This window comes from Chrysochloris asiatica, unplaced genomic scaffold, assembly GCF_000296735.1.
Source record: "Chrysochloris asiatica unplaced genomic scaffold, ChrAsi1.0 scaffold00003, whole genome shotgun sequence".
Lineage (NCBI taxonomy): Eukaryota > Metazoa > Chordata > Mammalia > Afrosoricida > Chrysochloridae > Chrysochloris > Chrysochloris asiatica.
This window is the reverse complement of record NW_006408521.1, coordinates 25,214,613-25,234,141: the sequence shown is the minus strand read 5'-3', so window position 1 is coordinate 25,234,141 and position 19,529 is coordinate 25,214,613. Positions and strand designations below refer to the sequence as shown.

Sequence of the window (19,529 nt, the reverse complement as noted above, 5' to 3'; positions counted from 1 at the left end):
AGGCCTCCAACCTTACTCTTGTTCTTAACTGGACTTCTTTTAATACCTTTGGTTCTTGGATCATATAGTACCTCTTGAAATGATTGAATATTGACCAGGTTTTTGTTTCTTTTTTGCTTTATTTTTGGTACAGTGACTGTGTATTCCTTCCATCTTCCTTTGATGCTTCCTTTTTTATTCAGTATTTTACCCACTGTTTTGTTGTTAAAGCCATCAAGTCAGTTCCAATCCATAGTGAGTCTGTATAGGGTTTCCAAGGAGTGATTGGAAAGCTTGAACAGAGAATCCTTCAATGTTGCAAGTTGAGGCTTGAATGTTTTCATCTTTTCAGCTAATGAGTTCCTGGGATATTGATCTTTATGTTTTCCATTTCATTTTTGACGACTTTAAGTTTTTCTAGTTTGAATTTCACATACTGAAGTCCAAGCCATGTTAAATGCTTGCAGCCTTTTCTTCTCATTTTCAGTTGTGCCCCATCAGCAAATGAAGGTTTGGAAAACTTACCCCATGCATCTCACTAAGGTCAACTCTACTTTGAGGAGGCAGCTCTTTCCCAGTCATATTTTCAGTGCCTTCCAACCTGAGGGGCTCATTTTTCAGTACTACGTCAGACAAAGTTCTGTTACTAGTCATAAGGTTTTTCAGTGGCTAACCATTCAAATATGGTCTTCCTTTCTTTCTTCCTAGTCTGTCTTAGTTGGGAAGCTCTGCTGAAATCTGTCTACCATGGGTGATCCTACTGATATTTAAGATACTGATGGCTTAGCGTCCATCATCTAAGCAACACACAAGTCACCACAATCTGACAAACTGACAGACGAGTGGTGGTCTCACCTTACTAGGAGCTGTCAATTCAGTTCCAACTCATAGCAACTCGGTATCCAGCAAAATGAAACAGGAAATGCACTTGGTTTTGCACCATCCTCACAGTCATGGCTATGTGGGGGCACATTGTTACAGCCACTGTGTAAATCTATCTCATTAAGAATTTTCCTCTATTTCATTGACCCTCAACTTTACCAAGCATGATAAAGTCATTCCTGAGGGATTGGCCAAATAACTGAGACTACTAGTCTGTAATTGCAAATTCTGTGGTTTTTTTTTTTTTTTAAATGTTTTATTGTGAATTATGTGATAGTTTACATGGGAGAACATTAGTTTTATATTCATCCTATCTTATATTGTTTCATTGCCATGGTTACAATCCCCTCCATGCATGATCACCCTACCAAAGGGTATACACTCCAAGCCTGCTCCCCGGTCGTCAGCACACACAAGTTCTGTGTTTTATATTGAAATTATATGCTTTTGTTCTGGACACAGGCTGTGTCTTATTTGCCTTACAATCCTTGTACCTAGCATGGTGCTTGGCCCAGCAAAGTTACTCAATATATGTTGGTTGAGCTGAACCAAAATTGAGTTTTTATTTCTCCATATTGTCCATCACTGAATAAATCTTTGTGTGATGGGATGTACATGAATAAAATGAAAATGTGTTAAGAAACTATAAGAAACCTCAGTTTACATGCTCAATAAATGGATTTTTTGTTGTTTACATCTTAATCTGACCATTTTATTATTTGAGAGCAATTTCCTGTCTTGTCTTACTGTTGGGTCATCACCATATGAGGAGGCTTCAAAAAGTTCATGGAAAAATGGAATTAAAATTAATGGAATTTTTCCATGGATTTTTTTGAAGCCCCCGTCCTGGGTTATTGTGTATGTATATAATACTGTCATCATGCCATAGGCAAGAATTGAGGGGCTAAGTTATCTTGTAAACCTGGCCTTGGCCTCTATAAAATCTGTATGTACACAATTACGTAGGGTTGTAGCTACAGAGAAATGTCACTAGTGATGTGAGACTGCTCCTTATTAAAATTCCCGATGGGTATTGTCATCGGAAAGACTAACAAAGAACTGAATCTTTCTTTCTAGCTGTTTGTTGGAGGCCCTCCCTTTACGAATGCTGCAAGGTACTGATTTGTTCATTTATTCGTTCATCATTCAGTTTACAATGGCAAGTAAAAAGTCAGTCCATGAGAAAAACGACACCACCACCGCCCACTGTAATAATAACAGTGTTGTTGTTATGTGCAGTCTGAACGACTCATAGCAACCCTGCATAGGGTTGGTTGTTATGGTTATGTGCTGTGGAGTTGGTTCCGACTCATAGTGACCCTGCACAGGGTTTCTGAGGCTGTGAATCTTTATGGGAGCAGAAAGCCTCATCTTTCTCCTGTGGAACAGCTGGTAGTTTTGAACTGCTGACCTTGAGGTTCGCAGTCTGATTCATAACCACTAAGCTATCGTACGGTTTACTAGGCTGTAAATCTTTACAGGATTTGAACTATTGGCCTTGGTGTTAATAGCCCAACCAGTAACCTTCCACACCTTAAAAATAAGATTAGGTACAGTTGTTGAGTGCACTCAGGCAACAGTCTAGGTGTTGTAATCTTCAGAACAACTCTGGTATAGAAAGTTATTTCCATTTTAAAGATGAAGAATGAGAGGCTTAGAGAAGTTAAGTGGTGGAGCTAGGCAGAGGTCAGTGCTTTAGAATAGATCTGAGATTGAACTGTAATTTAAATCTTGAAATTTGGGTCAAACAAATCTGTTTTGGAAGAAGTACAGCCCGAATGCTCCTTAGAAACAAGAGTGGCAAGACTTTGTCTCATGTACTTTAGACATGGTATCAAGAGGGACCAGTCCCCAAAGAAGGCCATCATGCTTCCAAATGTAGAGGATCAACAAAAAAAAGGAAGACCCTCAACAAGATGGATCGACACAGTGGCTGCAACAGGGGAGTCAAGTGATGATTATGATGATGACGCAAAGCCAGGCAGTGTTTCCTTCTACTGCGCACAGGGTCGCTACCAGGCAGAAGGGACTTGACGGCCCCTAACAACAGCAATGTTGGTCTGTTTCACAGTCATTCTCACCCACTTTGTTAAAGTGTACTTATCAATACTTTGAGTTTTTTTTTCATTCATTCCAAGGATCTAAAGATACCAATTTCTAAATTAGATAATGACATACAAAATAAAATTATGAAATCACCCTCATATTTGTGTGACACCTAATGCAATGGATCTTGGTGTGCCCCTGTAGGATAAGGATTCTACCACAAGGTTGGCTTGAACAGCAAGGTCGGCAATTCAAACTTAACAGTCGCTCCTCAGAAACCCTACACAGAGTCACCATGAGCTGGAACTGACTCGATGGCTCTTAACAACAAATGCATCTAGTTAGAATTTTTGCAGTTTACTTCTTCTTTTGTTCACAAAGATTGTTGCTTTTTAAAATGCTGTTGGTTCTTCCTCAAGTTTCCTCCTGGTGTGATACTGTGGGTTAATGTGCTGGACTGCTAAGTTGGTTTGAACCACAAGGTCAGCGGTTCAAACTCACCAGCCACTCTTTGGAAACCCTATACAGGGTCACTATGGGTTGTAACCAACTCAGTGGCACTTAACAATAACAATGGAGTCCTGGTGTGGTGCTGTAGAATAAGCACTCAACCTACAAGATTCTGTTTAAACTGCAAGGTTGGCAGTTCAAACTCACCAGCCGCTCCTGGGAAACCCTATACAAGGTCGTTATGGGTCTGAATTGACTCAGTGGCACTTGACAACAACAACAGTGCAGACCTGGTATGGCACTGTAAGGAGGAGTACTGGACCTCAAGGTTGGTTTGAACGGTAAGGTTGGCAGTTCAAACCCACTAGCCACTCCTTGGAAACCCTATACATGGTCTGAACTGACTCAGTGGCACTTAGCAACAACAACAGTGGTGTTCTGGTGGCACTGTAGAATAAGCACTGAGCTGCTAACCACAAGGTCAGTAGTTCAAATGCACCAGCTATTCTTCAGTAACCCTATACAGGATCACGAGTCAGAATAGACTTTATGATACTTAACAACAGTAGTGAATTAGGCTGGAGAGAGTGTCTGTATTTAAATTTATAGTGATAAAATACTCTTGGTTGAATCTCTCTATTTATACAACATTTATAAATGGCTTCCTCCTCTACTTCCTGTACCAAAGAAAACAAGAATCAGAAAACATGGCACGACCTGGAATAGTTGCCAAGTCCTCATGTGAGGCCTTCCTTTTACTTTTAACAAAGACAGACCACAATATAGCCCAAGGGGAACTTCAGTCAGACCAATAGCAGCCTCATTTCCTCCCAGTAGAAGGCACAGGGGAGGAATGGTCTAGGAAGGATGCTCTAGAGATATTCACAACAGCACTCACATGAAAGGGCTGAGTGAGGAGAAACTCAGAAGAGAACTGGGCTTTTGAATCTCTGTGTGTAGATGCAGGATCCAGGCCTATGTGTTCAAGCCGAATCCGAATAGATGATCTCACTATCTCCTAGAATATAAACACCTCCAAAACTTAATGGTTTTATTTATGTTGAAAGGATCAAGAAACAAACTTCGTTATGTTATTTGGAATAAATCTGTACAGATGGTAAGCAGAAACAGAAATTGTTTGAAGTTTTCTGACAAGCCAGGCACATACATGAATGTGATAGCTTCTCCTTTTTTTTGAAAGGACTTGATTTTATCAGCTTGTTTACTGATCTGTCACATTAGGGCATAAAACCAAGAGATCCTTGCCTAGACTGTTATCTGAGAAATGTGTTCCTGGTAGCTGAGAAGCAATGGGCTTGTCCTCTGCTCTTTGTTAAATGCAGTAATAAACTAGTTCTTAAAAAATCTCCTAACTGGATGTCAAATAGAGTGTGACAGTGGGCAGATTTATAGCAAGGGGTAGACATTGTCTGGGTAACAAATTGTTCTCTTGCACCAGTATTTCATGCCCTGTGCAGATAAATCAAAAGCAATTTGTCACACTTTCAAAAATTCAACCCCATTAAGTTGTTAAACAAAGCAAATCATTTGGGGACAGAGTTCTCTCTTCGGTCCTCAGCCCAAGGACACTGTGTAGGCCCCTGATGAAACTGGGATGGTTATCGCAGCAGCCGGCACAGAATTAGTTAAATTCTGTTCTGCCTTCCAACAGGGAGCTAAAAGTAATTGCAAAATATTTCGTCCCCCTTGGCTCTGCGTGTAGATTTAAAATTAAATTGGTTCTGGTTAGCAAGCTAGAACAGGGCAACTAAATTGAATTTTCTAAGGAATGTTGTGAATCCTATGTGAAATTAAAAGAAAAAAAGGAAAATACGAAGTTTGTATGTTTCCTGCTCTCCTTTTTTTGTACATTGCTCTTTTCACTCCATTGCGGTAGGCTATGCCCTCCTCCTTGGGGCACGGTTGACCTCTCCTCCTATCTCTTTTGTAGTTGCACACATTCTACCTGTGCGTTTTTCTCTGAATGTTCCATAGTCACTGCTTCTAGTCTCCCTTTCCAAATACTTTTCTGCCCCAATGCAAATTGCCTGTCTTTCTCTTCTCATTCACACATTGTTTTCAGGGAACAAGCATTGTGAGCATTATGTTGGGGTTGCACAGAGGAACAAAGCAAATACAAAAAGACTGGGTCATATGAAGCGTTAGGCTGTTAATGACATTTTTAATGCACAGATTTCATATGACACTAAATTTTAGAGTACATGATGACATTCTAAAGATTCCAGAATCTTCCCTTAGAAAAAAATTTCCCACCCTCCCACTTTTCATGTTATTCTTTATTCCATCTATTTTCTTATTCTAAAATGAATGTTTGCTCATTTTAGGAAATATTTCTGGAAAATTCAGAAAAGTTATAGAAAGTATAAATGTCATATTAGAATTTTAAGTATACAGAAGAAAATCATAGTCTTACCATCAAAGACAAACACCATGCTCTGATATCTAGATTTTTTTCCCAGTGTATTTACTTTCTACATTGTTGAGGTTATACTGTGTATACACTGGAATGTTGCTTTGTCCTTGGAAAGTTCTTAAGTGGACTTTTTTTTTCATAAATTGATATTTAATGTACCTACAACATACCTGCCTAGCATTGTGATTCTTTGATTAAGTATTCAGTTAGCAGAACATCTGAAATGTGATAATATTGCTTCTGGTTGGCGGGAGACGGATGCCCATCTTCTAAGCTGTTCTCCCTTCACCCTTAGGGTCGAGGGCAGGTATCTTAGTTAATACTAGCACAGCTCAGATTTCAACTCTTCCATTTGGGTGCTTTTTCATAAGATCTGGGGAACTTCTCTTATTAAACATTCATTCTGTATGTAAGAAGATACTAGATCAGACAACATCTGATGTTGTAGCAAGTTCCTGTGTGTGGCTGCCCTGAATTAAGAAGTGTTTGCTTTTTGGCCTTTAGTCGACATATTGGAGCAATCTTGATTTGTATTGGATGGTTCCTTCCAGGAAGATAAATACCCTAACTGATACTAACTTGTAAGGGTTTGAGAATTTCATAGTGCTTTTGTTGTTGTTTTTTATTTGTTTGTTTGGATTGATAGCTTATTTTCGTTAGAGAATTTGCACTAGGTCTCACAATGCTTAAATCCTCCAATTTCACTGACTAAAATTTCTTTTCCCTCAATGATCTTGAGAAAGAGGAAAAATAATAGGTTGATTGTTTACTTCCCTCGATTAGCTGTGGATTTGAGCCTGGACTCCGTCATTCAGTATGTTTTGTTTGTTGTTTTTTTTTTTTTTTTGCTTTTATCAAGGAAGCATCTCTTCCTTTCAAGGCCTTAAGTATGACCTTTTCAATAAAGATGCTTAAAAAATGTTTGAAGATCCATCTCAGATATGCCCTTTAAGTTTTAATATAATTTTATTTGCTCTGATCCAGGTGTCTCCAAACTCTGGGGGTCAGTCAGTAAGTAGCATTTGGGCTACTCACTGGGGAAACTTTTAGATCAATTCTTATCAAAAATTAGGTTTTTTTTAAGGTGGTGTTTTCTGAGTTTAAAGAAGGAACCCCAAAGCTAAGAGTATGTCTGTCTTCTCTGAGGCCAGTTGTGCCGTTTCCACTGTATATTCACTGAAGATGTGAGGCAAGGTTATGAGGATTTGCACACAAGTTACTTCACCACATGAAGAGTCTACAAACGATTTCTGCGCTGGAGCACATCTCACCCCTTCTTTCAGCATGGGTAAAGCAGATAAGTAATTTAAAATAGTGACTAACTTCGTATGTGTGTAGCATGTAAGTCTCATAGAAGTCATCTCAATTGGACTACTCAACGTTTCACCATAAAGAGATAGGGTTCTTTCAGCATTTGCAACTAGTGTTGTTGATAACTGGATTACAGCTCTACCTGGGGTCCATATTGTTTCTATATTCTTCAATACATTTCCTTTGAAGATCTGGAATCTTTAAATGGAGAGTCTTAAATGTAGCCAATAATGTCAAGAGAAATGTGAAAAGGAAGGGAGACCTAAATTCACGCCAAAAGACCACTCTAGAGGATTCTGTTCTGTTAGATGTTGGTGCCTAGCAGAGGCAGATCTTAGCAATATAATGGGCTGGAATTAGATGTTTACTGTGGTGCCTCCACCTCTTTCCATCCTCTGGCAATCTGTTTGTAGCGCTGTGGGTTAATGCACCAGACTGCAAAGCCATTTGAACTGCAAGATCCGCGGTTCAAGCTCACCAGTTGCTCCTCGGAAACCCTATACAGGGTCGCTATGGGTCAGAACCGACTCGACAGCACTTAACAACAACAGCAACAAGGTTGATTTAGATCCGTTTTGGAAGAAGTGCAGCAAGAGCGTTCCTTGGAAGACAAGATGGCCAAACTTCATCTCTCATACTTCGGACAAATTGTCAGGAGGGACCAGTCACTGGAGAAGGATATCATGTTTGGTAAGGTGGAGGGTCAGAGGAAAAAAAGGAAGACCCTCAACTAGATGGATTGGCCAAGTGGCAGCATAGATGGACTCAAGCGTGGCAACAGTAGTGATGTAGGCCCAGGATCACTGGGTTGCTATGGGTCGGTACCGACTCGATGGCACCTAACAACAACAAGGTTGATTTGGAGTCCTGGTGTGGTGTTGTGCACTGGACTGAAAAGTTTATTTGAACCACAAGGTCGGTGGTTCAGGCTCACCAGCCACTCCTCAGAAACCTACAGGGTTGCTATGGGTCATAACCAACTCAACGGCAGTTACAGTAACAGCAGCAACAGGTTGATTTAAAAATATACAAAATCAGCATATCTCCCCATTGCCTAAACATTGATGTCTAAACCTCTTGGCTTACTTTACCTGATCCTAGCTTGACCCCTACTCTATCTCCAACCCATCCCCTACTTCTCTATCCTTCTACCTCCCAAGCTCCTTAAGCTTTGTCTGTACCAGAGTTGTCGGTATTTTCCGAATGCCCCTACTCTTTAATGCCCCTTGCAGATCCCACTGTCTAGACCCAGCCTAAGCATGGCTTCCTTTCTGAGACTTTCCCAGTGTTCCTAGACACAGTTCATGCCTCTGGTCATGCACTTTCAGTACATTTGCAAAGAAATTTACTTGTTCGTATCTACCCCTCACAAGCCTGTGTTCCCTTTAAGAGCAATAGCCAACTCTTATTCTATGAATTACCTCCTGCAGCTCCTGGCACATAGTGTGGCAATGGATACCAATTAATGTGCTGTCCTCAGAAAAGTGGGAAAGCATAGTCTCTTAGACAAATAAACAGAATCCAAAAGTTCAGAGCAACATTGGTTAAAATCCTTTTCTCCCTCCAAACCACTTCTTTTAGGCCTTACAGATACCTTGGAATTTCACATTACCGTCTAAAGCTTTCTCCTTCTCCCTTCTCCTCTTTCTTGGCTAAGTTCTCCTTGATTTTCTTCTGGCTTATTTCTGCCATCCTCTTCTGAGTTTTAATTTTCTGTATCATAAAACTGGAATAACATTTTGTGGAGGAGATAGAACTTCCCTCAAATCGAAGGTGATTAGGCGAAGCTAGGAATCCTCCTGGCGTGATTCTGTGGGTTAATGCACTGGACTGCAAGGTAGGTTTAAACCACGAGGTTGGCAGTTCAAGCTCATCAGCTGCTCCTAGGAAACACTATACAGGGTTGTTATGAGTACCAACTTGATGGCACTTAACAATAACAACAACAACAACAGGTGAAGCTGAGTGGTCAAAAACTCAATTCCCCTTTAGTTAAACAATCTTGGAGGAAGACCCTGAATATCCATACATTACTATTTTAAAACAAATTTTAAACTTACAAATTTATTTAGATCACTGGGTATGCATCAGCTGACCTTAGTTCAAGTTCTCTGTTCTGGATCATTCCACACTTTAAATACCACATGTGATGGAGAAGCACCAGCCAAGCCATAAAGGAATACACTGAAGTAGAGTGATTGCTGCTCCCCCGGGCCTGCTTCTCAGACCTGCATTGCATATTGCCCTTGTCTGCCTCTAATGTCTTCTTTTGTCTTTGCTGACTTTTTTTTTCTCTACATTTTTGTTGCAAAATATAGCACACAAACTGGTTTGTAAAAACAAATATACGTTGCCTTATTCAGTCGTAGAGGCTGGCCAGTTCCGAGTCTATGGGTCGGATGTCAGCTGGAGACTTCTCCTGACTCATAGTTGTAGGGTTGATGAGCCCGAGATTGGCAGGTCAGACAACAGACTGTGGCTGCATAGATGAATGAATACAAGGTTGGCAGGTAAGATGACAGACAGCTGATGAATCCCAGGCAATGTGGCAGACCAGTGTCTCAAGTCCAAAGAACCAGAGGTCAGATGACAAGTCAGATGCAGGATCTACATCCAGAAAAACATACGCAAGCTTTTTCAGAGCATCCACATGTATTGGCAGCATGGCTCTCCCCTGAGTAAGCTACCTTTCAATTGACTGGCTGCTCATAGCAAATCTCTTCACGGAAGTGCTTACATTAGATCAGATCTCACATGGAGGATGGCTGCATCTTAGTTGCCTAACCACCGAGAATCCTGACCCTGCCAAGTTGATACCCAGCCTTAACTATCACAGCATGCACGCAGAGCCCCCAAAATAATTATACATGAAGGTCCATGTTGTTGTTGTTAAATGCTGTTGGGTTGGTTCAAACTCATAGTGATCCATCCAGGATTTCCAAGGAGCAGCTGATAAGGTTGAACCACCAACTTTACGATTCAAACTGACCTTGTGGTCCAGTGCATTATCCTGCAGTGCCACACTAGGACAATTCTCAAGAAATATAATATTGTTGGCCACTGAAGTGTCCCTTTTCAAACTATTAGCACTGGTCTCTTTATCCACTCCAATTGGAGCTTTTTCTTTCACAGAGACTCAGACTCCTCAGTGGGACAGATGCCATACTGAAGGCAATGTGGGCATCTGAATGGGGAAAACTTGATTTAACAAAGCAGTGCCATCTGAGTTCCCTAGCTCCTCCTTGAACACCACGACTCACTTGCTTCACAGCTATCAGCATCTTTTTTCTCTCCTTAGAGAATGTAAGCAGGCCTTCCCTACATGTACCTCCTAGACGCTCCATCGTGTCAGTGAGCATGCTGGTTTCTTTATCTCTATCACAGCATATTGTTGTTGTTAAGTGTCGTTGAGTCAGTTCCAACTCACAATGACCCTGTGTAGGGTTTCCGAGGAGCAGTTGGTTTGAGCCCAGTTGGTTTGAACTGCCGACCTTGTGGTTCACAGTCCAGTGCTGATCCTATAGCGCCACATCAATGCCATAAGATAGTATGATATTATTTTTATGGAATACCTTTTTCTTCTCTTATAATAGTATTACTGTCTCTTTTTAGAACATTTAGGAAATAATATCCAATGTGTTATTGTTGTTAAGTGCCATCAAGTTGGTTCCAACTCATAGAGACACTGTATAGGGTTTCTGAAGAGTGGCTGATGGGTTTGAAACCACCAACCTTGCAGGTCCAGTGCATTACCCTGCAGCGCCATGCCAGGACTCCTTTATATAGTGTAGATAACAGTACTGAGTAATCACCCAGTGAGAACTTACATTTCTGATAATTGTGACTTCCATAATTGAATAAGGCTTAGCATCTTGCTTTTTCATTTTATGTGATACTATGAGAATTTATTTACATCACTGAAATTATCTACTAGAATAATTTTAATGGCTGTCTAGTATTCCATCACAGGGATCTGGTATACCATGAGTCACACTTACCTGTTTGCTTCTGTAAGGAACCTTGCAGTGGATACCTTAGCATGTACGTTTTTGCCTGCATTTCAGATTCTTGACTTAGACCAAGTTCCCAGAAATGAAATGATAGAGTCCAAAGGCATGCATTTTTTTAAAGACATTTCTTTTTCTAACTGTATAAATATTACATGTTCCATACTGGTACTTTAGAAAATAAAGGAAAAGAACAAAGAAGATTATAAGAATTCTCTCTCTTGGTTATTGAGGTAACCTCTTAGTCCTGAAATTTCATGGGCTAAACACATTCCTTGAGTCCTGGTTTGGCACTTTAAATAAGCTCCAGACTGCTAACTGCAAGGTCACTGGTTCAAATCCACCAGCAGACTCTCCTTGGAACCCCTATACAGGGTCACTGTAAGCTGGAACTGTCTCAGTGACATGTAACACCTCCACCACATCTCTGGCTCCTTTTCCTAATATGAGTTTGGGCCACTCCTGGGTGACTCTCCTTCTAGCACTTCCAAACTCTGTTCTGTAGACTTAGAATCCTGGTGGCACAGCTCACAGACAAGGGACAGGAAAGCATGGAAGATCTCATATGTTTTCTACTTAGATGTAGGCTTGGCATTGACATACATCACTGCAACCCATATTTCATTGGCCAGAGCTCAGCCACATGGCTGAGGGAGGGTATACTCAGGGCAGGGCATGTTTTCATTCTATTCCCAGGAGTGATTTACCTAAATGGCTTGGAGAATATTGCTTTTATAATATCCACCACATTCCTGTCTCCTAGAAGTGACCCTTGCCAGTTTGTTGTATATCTCCTTCCCATCTCTTTATGTAAATACAGTGTTGTTATGTTGTGCTGAGGAGTCAGTTCTGACTCATGGAGACCCGAGTGTTGCAGAGAATTGCATCATCGAGCTTTCTTGACTACAGTCTTTTTGGAAGCAGATCATCAGGATTTTTCTTGGCGTGCTGCTGGGTGGGTTCAAAGGAACAACCGTTTGTGAATCAGTAGAGTATAAACATAAAGTAACAATTACTTTTTATGTGCCATCTTATATCAACTATTTATTGCCTAACATTTGAGGAACATTTTTATGTTGTTAATTATTTTACTATGAACATTTTTTAAGTTCTTGATGTATAATGACAAATTGTTTTTTGGAAAGTTGGCACCAGTACTATGTGAGGTTGTCTTGCATGGTTCTCCTTCGTTTGCTCACTTAACAACTTACGTTGTTGTTGCAAATATTAATACCTTAGTATATCTAAAGAGCTTAGAATAAATAGTGCATGGCATAGTATAAGGGCTGAATAAATATTACCTAATATTGTTATTGGAGCCCTGGTGTGGCGCTGTGGGTTAATGCGCCAGACTGCAAAACTGTTTGAACTGCAAGGTCGGCAGTTCAAGCTCACCAGCTGCTGCTCGGAAACCTTATACAGGGTCGCTATGGGTCAGAATCGACTGGATGGCACTTAACAACAACAACAACAACAACAATATTGTTATTGGAGTCCTGGTATGGAGCTCTAGGATAAGCACTCAATTCAGTTTGAATTGCAAGGTCAGCGGTTCAAACTCACCAACTGCTCCTCAGAAATTCTATACAGGGTTGCTATGAGTCGGAACCAACTCAATGGCATTTAACAACAACAACAAATATTGTTATTATATGTAGTAACTCGAACTCCCCAAGTCAAGTACTAATTTTATGTTTTTACCCTAGTTTCTTGGATATATTTTGCATCCCTTTGTGCTTAATATTGTATGTATTAAGTCTTTTACATTTTTTTGTTTGAGCCCTGGTGTACACTGTAGGCTAAGCACTGGACTGCTAACTGCAAGGCCAGTGGATCAAACCTACAAACTACTCCTATACAGATGTGTAAGGGAAACCTACACAGAGATGCTATGAGTTGGAACTAACTTGACAGCACTTACAGCCATAGCAACAAAGGCTTTTTTGGTAAATTTTTAATTTCACAAAATATCATGATCTCTAAACAAACAGAAGGACTCCTGCTGTGGCACTGTAGGATCAGCACTGGAATGCAAACCACAAGGTCAGCAGTTCAAACCCACCAGCTGCTCCTTGGAAACCCTATATAGGGTTATGATGAGTCAGAACCGACTCACCAGCACTTAAAAACAACAATACACAAATAGGTACAACTGAGAAATATATTTTTAAGTAAATAATAAGGGTTGTTGGGGAAGGAGGCCTTGTTGTGCTAAGTTTTGGGCTGCTAACCACAAAGTTAGTGGTTCATACCCAGCAGACACTCTGTGGGAGAAATATGAGATTATCTGCTCCCACAGAGATTTGCAGCCTCCGAAACTCCAGGAGGTCTACTTTGTCCTGTAGGGTCACTGTGAGTTAGAACTGATGTGAAGGCACTGGGTGTTGGCTGATTGTTGGGAATGCAGAGAGGGGAAAGAAATCATTGTTTGTTGTTGTTAGGTGACAAGTTGGTTCTGACTCATAGTGACCCTGTATAGGGTTTCTGAATAGCGGCTGGTGAGCTTGAACTGCCGCCTTTGCAATTCAAATCACCTTGCAGTTCGTTGCTTATCCTATAGCACCACATGACACTGTTTTGCATTTTTACACATATCTCATGTAATTCTCCTGACAACCCTGGTGTGGCACTGTAGGATAAAACACTGGATCGCAAGGTCAATTTGAACTGCAAAATCAGCAGTTCAGACCCACCAGACGGAACTTTACAACATTATCCAGATTAACTAGATAAGGAAGGTGATGTTCAGGTAATTAATCAGAAATCACAGATGCTAGTTCATAGCAGGATCAATTTGTAAACACAAATTTGTCTTCCATCAAAGTGACTGTACTATTCCTTACTACTCATATTTATCCACTTTCCCTTATGTATTTGTGATATGTTAATGTGGAATAATGTGCAGTTGTTAGGCCAAGCAGGTGATGCTGTGTTGGGCTGCTAACCACAAGGTCAGCATTTCAAGCCCATCAATTGCTGCAAAGGAAAAAGCTGAAGCTGTCTGCTCCTGTAAATATTTATAGCCTCAGAGCTTAGGAGCTAGCATCGATTCAATAGTAGAGGGATTTTTGGCGGATGCTGTGGATAGTGGCTCATCTCGACCCTGTAGTATATATAGAGTTGCCCACAGGGTTTCCCCAGGCTGTAAATCCTCGCAGAAACAGACTGCCACATCTTTCTCTCACAGAGCAGCTACCAAGCACTCGCTTAGCAGACAAGTACTTCCCCACTGTGCCACCAGGGCTCTGACGATTGTTGTTGTTAAGTGCTGCTCACGGTGGTTCTGATTCATTGAGACCCTGTAAAGGGCTTCTGAAGTGGTATATCTTTGCAGGAGCAGAAAGCCCTATCTTTCTCCTGTGGGAGCAGCTGGTGGGCTCAAACCACTGACCTTGTGGTTCACAGTCTAGTGCTTATCCTGTAGACTATTGTTGTTGTTGTTAAATGCTGTCAAATCGGTTCTGACTCATAGCAACCCTGTAGTGTTTCCAAGGAGCAGCTGATGGGTTTGAGCTGCTGACCTTGTGCTGATTCCACAGCAGCGCACTTAGACTATTGTTGTTAAGTACCATCGAGTCGATTCCAACTCAGCGACCTTGTGTAGGGTTTCTGAGGAGTGGCTGGTAAGCCTGAACCACCAACCTTGCAGTTGACACTGACCCTGCAGTCCAGTGCATTAATTCTCAGCACCACACCAGGACTCCAGACTGTTGTTGTTGTTGTGAAGTGCCATCGAGTCAGTTGCAACCCATAGCGACCCTGCATAGGGTTTCTGAGGAGCAGCTGGTAAGCTTGAACCACTGACCTTGCAGTTCAAACAGCTTTGCAGTCTGGCGCATTAAACAGACTATTGTTGTGGTTGTGGTGGTTGTTGTGAAGTGCCCTTGAGTCGGTTCTGACCCATAGCAACCCTGTATAGGGTTTCCGAGGAGCAGCTGGTGAGCTTGAACCACTGACCTTGCAGTTCAAATAGCTTTGCAGTCTGACACATTAAACAGACTATTGTCGTGGTTGTGGTGGTTGTTGTGAAGTGCCCTTGAGTCGGTTCTGACCCATAGCAACCCTGTATAGGGTTTCCGAGGAGCAGCTGGTGAGCTTGAACCACTGACCTTGCAGTTCAAACGGCTTTGCAGTCTGGCGCATTAACCCACAGTGCCAGACTATTGTTAAGTACCCCCAAATTAACCCTGAAGTACATTTGAGAACAGGGGCAGATTGACCAGTAACACAGTACATACAGACTTGTAGTAAGAAAGGTACGCATGGGCTTAATTGTGCTTACTTACTTATCTGTAATGAACAATTTCACCTAAGTGTCACAAATTTGTAAAACCCAGGTGAAATTGTTCATTACAGATTAGTAAATAAGCATGATTAAGCATGTGCGTTCCTTGCTTCTTGGATAACCAGCCCTGTTTAAGAATCATTTAAGGTTAGTGTTTTCAGTTGGGAACCAGATGTTGCTTCATAACTTTTTTAGTCTACCAACTTCCAAACAATGTACTAGCTTTCAAACAAACTAGGACACAAGAACTCCTTACTGTTGGGTGTATTGGCCACATTGCACTGAGATACGGTAGCCGTGGTAGTTGCGTGCTGGGAAGTCAGTTCTGACTCATAGGGACCCAGAGTTTCCAAGGCTGTGGAGCTTTTTGAGAACAGAAAGTCTCACCTTTCTCCCATGGAGCAGCTGGTTTCTTGGAACTGCTGACCCTGTAGTTAGTAGCCCAACTCGTAACCCACTATGCTACCGGGACTCCTGGGACTGAGACATACCAAATCACAAATGTAGCTCTCCCTCAAAATATATGGCTTACCTTGCTGTTCACTTCAAACTCATTGTCAGTTGATATTGAAACCTGGGGAAGGCTTGAACAATTGTCCTGTAAGCTTCTTTCCCACATCTAGTCATCATCTAGCCTTACGAGTTCTCTTCTCATTCTATCCTTGAGCTATACTCCTAACACCGCTGCACTAGTCTGCTAACTGGTCTCCTGTCTCTGGTCTCGTCCTTCTGCTTCCTCTAGGCCAGGTTGTAGGCGAAGTCTGGAGTGTGGTTGGTTTTTGTGCCATCCAGTGTGGTGCTGTGGGTTAATGCGTTAGATTTCAAAGTCAGTTTGAACCACAGGTTGATGGTTCAAGATCACCAGTGGCTCCTTGAAAAAAACCCTATGCAGGGGCACTATGAGTCAGAACTGACTTGAAGACACTTTGCAACAAGAGCTAAGAATGGTTTTAGCCCCTCGGAAACCCTATGCTGGGTCACTATGGGTTGGAACCAACTCGACGGTACTTAGCAACAAGAGTTAAGAATGGTTTTATATTTTTAAAGGTTGCAGTTTAAAAATTTTTTGTAAAAGAGGAAGAAGACAACAAATGTATGACAGAGACCTTGCGAGACCCATACAGCCTAAAATATTTACTATCTGAACTTCTACTGAAAAATTTGCTGACCCTTGATCTAGATGATCTTTGGCAGAGCAATCTATGGAAAACCTCCAAACACACATATGCATATACAAAGAAGCTTTCAAATATTTGTGGAAAAATGTCATTATCTGTTCATTCCATTTTCCTATGAACTTTTTGAAGACCCCTCATACACATACATATATATATAAATATAAATATATGTCTGCAGGGTTTTTGTTTGTTTTTTTAATCTCAACAATACATTGTGGCTCTCCTTCCATGTCAGTGTATAAAAAACATTCCATTTTTTAAAATGGTTGTACTTGTACATTAGTCTGTTAATCCTCCGGGTGTGTATGATGGCAAGTGGAGAATTTGCACTTTTATCTTACAATAAAAAAATTCTGTGTAGCACTTCTCTGGGCTAGTCCCCCAGCCTTCATAAAATGATGATGTTAAGTTATTCCATATGGATAAGTTCTTCTTCTTCTTTTTTTCCCCCAAAGACTTATCTTCTTCAAACATGCCATGCTTATTCTTGATCCTGTCGTGTTATCCTGTCTTGCCTGAATGACCTGCCGTATTACCTCACATCTATCCTGAGCAGACCAGCCCACCAGTATTCATCTTTATCTCAAGGAGCTTTTCCTCCTGGGAAGCTGCATACACCATAGTCTAAGCCTAACTTACTCTGTCTTCAGAATTCTGGCTTTCTTGGCCTTTTCTGTTCTCTAAAAGGTTAAGACTTGCCTGTCAAAGGAACTGCATATAAGGGCATTATTTCTATCCCCAATTTCCCCCAAGGTATTAACTTAGAGCTGCTTCCTACACATGAAAAACACTACATAGTTCTTAAAGGCACATACCACTCTGAATATCTTTATTCTGTTCAGTAAAATAATAGAATTCTGGACTTGGTAAAAGGGACCTGAACTTCAGACAAACATTTGCTTTCCTGAATGTTTTGAGGCAAACAAATAAATAAGGGGGGGGCATTCATTATATCAATTATACATGTTGTTGTTGTTAAGTGCTATTGAGTTGGTTCTGATCCATAGCGACCCTGTATAGGGTTTCTGAGGAGCGGCTGGTGAGCTTGAACTGCCAACCTTGCTGTTCAAATGACTTTGCAGTCCAGCGCAGTAATCCACGGCACCACACTGACAAACCCACTGCTGTTGACTCTATTCCTACTAATAGCAATGCTATAGGACAGAGTAGAACTGCCCCATAGGGTTTACAAGGAGGTTATATTGCTATGGAAGCTGAACAGGAGAGGCCTCCTCCAAATTTTATGACTTGTCAAAGTCCATGCCAACCACCATCAACTCTTTGCTTGGTTGGTGGTGATGGCTGTATGCTGTCGAATCAGTTCTAATTGTGACCCTATTAGGGTTTCTGATGCTGTAAATCTTTACAGGAGCAGAAAGCCTCATCATTCTCCCTGAGCAACTAGTGGATTCGAACTGCTAAACCTTTTGATTAGTAGCCTAGCACATAACCCATTATGCTACCAGGTGTTGTTGTTAAGTGCCATTGAGTTGGTTCTACTTATAAGGACTCCGTAAAAAGTTTCTGAGGAGTGGCTGGTGAGCTTGAAATGTCTACCTTGCTGTTCAAACCAACCTTAAATAGGCCAGGAAAGTTGTGTTGAGGAATTTTTCCCATTACGACAATATGTATAGCAAGGACTGCCCTATGAGAATGGGAAACCCTACCCCATCCACCCTACAGCCCTGATCTCACCCCTTCAGACTTCTTTTTGTTCCCTAAACTCAATGAACATTTCAAAGGAACACAATATGAATCCCTCAAGCATGTCAAAACTACAGTTTTGACATCCTTGAAGTGCACAGTTTTCAGGCAAGGTTTAGACAGATAGAAACACCTCCTTCAGAAGCGCATAGACCTAGATGAAGGGTATATCAAGAAACAATAGCATCATATTTTGACTTTTTTGTATAATAAAAGATCATGTGATGTTATAGCAATACTTTTTGACTTACCCTCATACACGCATACCATAAACCAAATCCACTACCACCGAGTCATAGTGACCCTGTATAGGACTTCCCAGGCTGTGTGTGCGTAGTGGTTACGAATCGGGCTGCTAATCTCATGGTCAGCTGTTCGAATCTACCAGCTGTTCTGTGGGAGAAAGATGAGGCTTTCTGCTCCCGTAAAGATTTACAGCCTCGGAAACCCTGTAGAGGGTCGCTATCAGTTGGAACCAACTCCATGGCACATAACAACAACAACAATAACAAATATTTTCCAGAGCAGAAAACCTCCTCTTACTCCCAAGAAGCAACTGGTGGATTTAAACTGCAGCCCAACACATAACCCACCATCAGGACTCCTTCATATATGCATGCGGTTGTTGTTAAGTACAGTTGAGTTGGTTCCGACTCATAGCTACCGTGCATAGAGATTTCCGAGAAGGGGCTGATATGTTTTAACCGCCAATCTCATCATTAGTTACTGTTGTCGTTTAGGGTTTCCAAGGAGTGGTTGGTAGATCTGAATAGCAGTTAAGTGCAGTTAGTAGTCCAGTGCTTATCCTACAGCATCACACCAGGACTCCTCCATGAACACATATTGTTGCTAAGTGCCACAGAGTCACTTAACAAGTACAGGTTTCCAAGGTTGTCATCTCGCATATACGCATAATATGATCACTCATCTGTCAAGTTTGTCATACTGTAGTAGCTTGTGTGTTTCTGTGATGCTGGAAGCTATGTCACTGGTATTTTCAATGCCAGCAGGATCAACCATGGTGGACAAGTCTTGGTGGCACTTCCAAACCAAGACAGACTAAGAAGAAGAAGAGGGCAGTACTTCTGAATGTTTAGCCACGGGAACCCTTATGAAGAGCAGTGGAACATTGTCAGAAATGGTACCAGAAAATGAAAACATTGTGAATAACACCAGAATAGTGTCAGATATAGCACCAGAAGATGAAGCCCTCAGGTTGGAAGGCACTTAAAATGCAGCTGGTTAAGAGTTGC

At 41.3% G+C, this 19,529-nt stretch overlaps 1 protein-coding gene across 3 annotated transcripts in view; it reads left to right on the top strand.

Moving 5' to 3' along the window:
• Nucleotides 1-19,529, top strand: part of HPSE2 (heparanase 2) — an 869,616-nt gene that overhangs the window by 303,130 nt on the left and 546,957 nt on the right. The gene's annotated exons all lie outside the window — the stretch shown is intronic.